Genomic DNA, 5,102 nt, shown 5'->3' on the forward strand with positions numbered 1-5,102 from the left:
GCGCGAGGGTCACGGGGAAACACCTGGAAACGCACGGGGCGGGGGGGAGCCCTGGGCTTGGAGGTGGCGGCAGGGGTGGGTCGAGGGTCCGGAGTTATGCGGCTCTGTTTATGGTTTTCAGCTGGTGGAGCTTTCTCGAGGGCGGTGACTTCCCCGTTTACCGGGAGACGGCCAAGGTCCTGGTGCTGCCGGCCTGCCGGTGGCGTCACCCAGGACAAGTCTTCCAAGCCGCGGTCAGAAGTGGCTTGTGCCCAGCCGGGAAGCAAGGGTGCCGATTCCTCCGCAGGACCGCACGGCGTGTGATGCAACAGGTGAGGGGGGACTGTCTCTGCGTGGCCCCTGGTCTGCGGTTGGAGGCCTGTGCCTCCCTCACTGTCCCTGCCCACGCGGACTAGTGCCCACGGGGACCGCACATCACGGTGCGTGCCAGGGGCCGGGGGGCCGGGGGCCGGGGGGCGGCAGCCCCACCTTCATTACCAGAACTGCACGCAAGGTGACGGGAGCATACACTGGGAACACCGACCATGTGCTACGTTCACATGTCATCGTCTGTAAGCATTTCCGGCAATCCAAAGCACTGAAATTCAACTGTGCAAATAATTAAATCTGGAATTACCACGTGACCCAGCAGTCCCACTCCCGGGTCCCAAAAGGTCTGCAAGCAGGTCCTGAAGAGACATTTGCACCCCCGCGCCCACAGCAGACGTACACGGCCAAGAGGTGCAGCCTCTCGCGTCCACCGGTGAATGGACAGGTAAACAAAGCGGGACAGACCCGCACCCTGGAATATTAAAAAGGAAGGCAGCTCCGGCATGTGCTCCGACACGGAGGAAGCTCGAGGACCCGGTGCTCAGTGAAAGAAGCCAGACACAGAGGGGCAGGTACTGGTGACCCTTTAACGACACGGGGGTTGAGCCCTCTGGGGACACTCCTGTGGGAATTCCTGAGCTGAGCGCGGCCCGGTCATCTCTGCCGACAGGTCAGAGCACTCGCCGAGCACGGGCCCCCATGCCTTGAAGCTCTTTGAAACATTATAAGCAGAACGCTGCCCCGACGCTGGAAAGGGCAGCCGTTCGGGAAGGTGCCCAGACAACACGTCCCCGGAGCTCATGCGAGAATTTCAAAGTGCGTTTCGACAGACTTACTACCGCTCGTCAGGTGGTGATGGTGCATGGATGCAGAAATGGGAGGCACCAGAAGTCTCGTTAGGCTCCCCAGCCCAAGAATTTCCAGAACCAGATGCAGAACAGAGCTCGCTTTCCAGACCCTTATCAAATGGCTTCTTCTATCAGATCTCCTGGGGTAGTGTTGTTCTTCTTTTGAGTCTTGAGGGTACAGAAACCTCTTTACTCATGTGATGATGTGTCCCACGCAGAAACAGAAGGAAGCTCGGAGTATAAGAAGGTGACTCACAGACCAGCCTGCAGACCCCTTTGCTGTGGGTGCCCCTGCCCACCAGGTTGGCACCCCCTCCTGCCCCCCAACGAAGCTTCCTTCTCTGCAAAGCTCAGCACTGTGCCCCTTCCAACCCCCACCCAGCCTAAGGGTGCCCAATCCCCTAAGCGCCAAGACAGTTTCGGGCGCCCAGGCTCTCACTCTGAGCTCGGGTCAAACGTCCCCTCCCCAGGGGCGCCGTAGGTTTTGGCCCTACCTGGGCAAACACACACGCTCACGGCCCCACCTGCCCGCCAGCCTCCAAGCAGGGCCTCAAGCTCCAACCTAAAATCCACCAAGTGCAGCAGGCAGGCAGACAGGTTGGGTTCATTCGTCACCCCCGAAGTCACCCCACAGATCTGTGACACACAGGCGTGAGAGTGCCATCACGAGCAAATGCCATCCGGATGGCGCCCAGCACAGCCGGGTGGAATCCTCTGCCGCAGGCCTGACGACCGACATTCGGCACGCGTCAGAAGCACCGGCGGACACGCACAGAGATGAGTTCAAACCCGTGCTGTTCCCCATTAGCTTCCCTCTGCAGATGCGCGAAGGATTCCGAGGGAAGGCAGAGCCCACGGTCCCTCATTAACCTCTCCGCTGGTTTGAACCAGTATCCCAGTAGGGGACCTCTTGGCCCGGGGTCTTGGTGGAGTAAGAAGACATAAAGTTCCACCATGTGAATCGCTCACACCTACACGAAGCGTAACCCACACGCTCAGCGGTCACAGGGCTTCTCTTTGTTAACGGAACAGCGCTAACCAACACAGTGATTACCCAGTGTTAGAGCCAGGGTCCTGTACGTTAAATGCCAGAGATCCAGCTCAAAGGAGCTTTGGGAAATGGAAGCGAGTTGGCCCCACACCTACCTGTGTGGGGAGGTGCAGGTGGACCCAGCTTCATTGCGCACAGCGTCCAGCCCTCACCGTGTGGTCTGACTCTCCGTGCAGCTCCTCTAGCCCGTGAGTCCCACCACCGGCCAAGCCCCTCTCCGAAGACTTCCAGCCGCGGGCCCTGGGCCTGATGGGTCCACATGGGGGGTGGAGGCCTGCCTCTATCGAGCATGTGGACACCCCACCAGAGCTCAGGTGTGGGGCGGGACGGCCTGCCCAACTCTCCCAGCTAAGAGGGAAGGAGAGAGATGGGCTCTTTGACCAGGAAGAATGTGTGTCAGCAAAAACAAGAGGCACAAGGGGTCATTCATCTGAACAGTTTCAGATTGATCATCTATGCTACCCCAGTTTTATGGGGTGGGCAGAAAAGGATGTGTAGTTTATAAATAAATGGGCAATACTTACCACTGGAGAATTTGCTTGGGTGAGCGGACCCCCTGGGGCCTGTGTGATATCTGGGAACCTGTTCCTGGCGGGGCAGGACCACCAAGGAGAACAGACCACCCCCCTCCCTGGAGCTGTCTACCAGGACAGCACACACGGAGGAGAAAAGTCCCACCAGAAACCGAGCTTCCCCCCAGAGAAACTGAAGAAGGCTCTGGGGACGTCTGTGTGGCCACCGGGAACCCGTCTGGTGCTACGTGTTACAAAACCAGGCCCGCACTGCTGGTCCAGAGCTAAGCTCCCCTCGCAGTGCAGACGAGGTGGTGCCCGGGACAGCTCTGAAGGGCCCGCTGGGAAAGGGGACCTACACATCACCAAACACACATGTCACCCGGACCCACGAGTGGGGCGGGGGGGTGTCCACGAGCCATCCAACCTCCAGGGCCAGACCAGCCCGCCTGTGTCCTCCACTCCAGGCTCTAGCCCTCTTGGGATGAGGGCAGGGGAGGGGGAGGGCAGCTGGACCGTTCCTGATGCCCACAGGCCGCCTCAGCGGATGGCTGTGGGAGGTGAGCACGGACACAGCACTCCTTACCCTCTCTGGAAGGAGGGCAGGGGAGCCCCAGCACCTTTCAGGGGAGAGGAGAGCACAGGAAGGAAATGAAGACACACCGTTCCTTTCTGAAACGGGGGCCAGCTAACTTCTCCAGGAACAGTGCAAGCTGCCCTTCTGGACCTCACAGACCCTGCGATGCTTGGAAAGTGCTGGAGGTCAGAAGCAGTGAGCTCTAAGCCCACTCAGGGCCGGTCACAGCACCTCCAGGAGCCGCAGTCGCCTTACAAACACCCAGAGAGGACAATGGCAGCCCTCCCACCGGTTTGGAACCAGGCTCAGGGGCGCCACCCCTTCGCTCCCTCCCTCCCTCCCTCCCTCCCCAGTGACCGTGAAGGCAGGCCCAGCCCTGCCCCAGGTGCGGGCCGCATGGAGGCAGACTCTGTCTGCAGCCGGGGCTGTCGCTGCCCACGCCTGAGGGCAGAGACTCGGGGGCAAACAGAAGCACGGGACGGCGGTCCCGGCCTCCCGGGGGGGCTCCGCATGTGCTCTGAAACGGAGCTTCACGGGACAGGCAGGGGGACAACCATGCTGCTCACGGCTTCTGCCTCCCCCGCTCTTGGGCTCCTGTCGCACCCAGGGGTGGGAACGCCTCCCCTGCTGCTCCCCACCGCATGCCAGGGGCTGATTCCCTGGGGACAGCCCTGCACTGGGGGGGGAGGGGGGCGGTGCCCTGAGGCAGGCGCTCCTCCTCTGCATTCCTCTAACTGCTCCCACCAGCGGCAGAACCAGGTGGAAGCCCCACCTGTACCGAAGCACGGGGGCAGGTGCCCAGGTACACACTAACTGCACCGGGAAGAGGAGACGAGAACCCGACCCTTGCTGAGAAGACTTCAAATTTTTCCAGTAGTGGAAAATTCTTCAAAACAGAGCGGGAAAGCAATGCAAGGCCCCATAAGTGTGCATTAGGAGCCGCAGTGGGAACTCTGCGTCGATGCATGGACACGTGCATCATTTTTAGAGGAACGAGGACTGACGGGGTCTCTCTCACACGTACACACGTGCACACACTCACTCAGGCACCTCGGGTGTTGGGCGAGTCCCACATCCCTCTCCCCAACTGTAAACAGGCACAGTGCCCTGGTGGCCGTGCTGGGGGCTCGGTGACAACATGGGGAGGATCCTGGACCACAGCCCATGGCGTAATTAGGACAGTGGGCCAATGTGTCAGTAACAGCTGGAGATGAGAGGCAAGTAGAGTTAAAGAACCAGTTTTATAGAATCATTTGGTTAAATTAGCTAATTGCAACATCAATTTAAAAAATTCTTATAGTGTCTTCACACGAAACACATACGGAGCCTAATTTCTTCACAGGACACAATTCTGTGGTCAGGGAAATGGCAAAGAATAAGAGGCACCCCAGAAAGGGACGAGGTGGGGGCCCCCCCTCTGTGGAAGGAGGAGGCCGATGGCCGACGAGGACCTTCTCTGCCATCACGTCCTGAGTCGTCCCCCAGGTGGCCCCCAGGTCGGAACCAGCCGGTGGCACAGGAATCTGGACGGGTGGGTGGATGCTCCCACAGTCCCTGCAAACACGCCCCCGACACCCACGGAACTGGACCTACACGATAATTATGCACGAAACCAAGAATAAAGAAATGCAGAGGTGGACCCTGCCCTTAATGAGTCCAGCACCCAGTGAATTTTGACATTTGTCTGAACATTCTCGAAATAAACACATTTCACTGAGAAACTATCACAAGAGGCAGATGCCAAGCGCCTGCCTGAAGCAGAACGCCCTTTCTGGTAAAAGGACGGAGCAGCCCTCTGTGCCGGC

Source organism: Mirounga angustirostris, unplaced genomic scaffold (assembly GCF_029215605.1).
Source record: "Mirounga angustirostris isolate CCGP_5_RB_7025 unplaced genomic scaffold, mMirAng1.0.hap1 SCAF_5, whole genome shotgun sequence".
Taxonomy (NCBI): Eukaryota; Metazoa; Chordata; class Mammalia; order Carnivora; family Phocidae; genus Mirounga; species Mirounga angustirostris.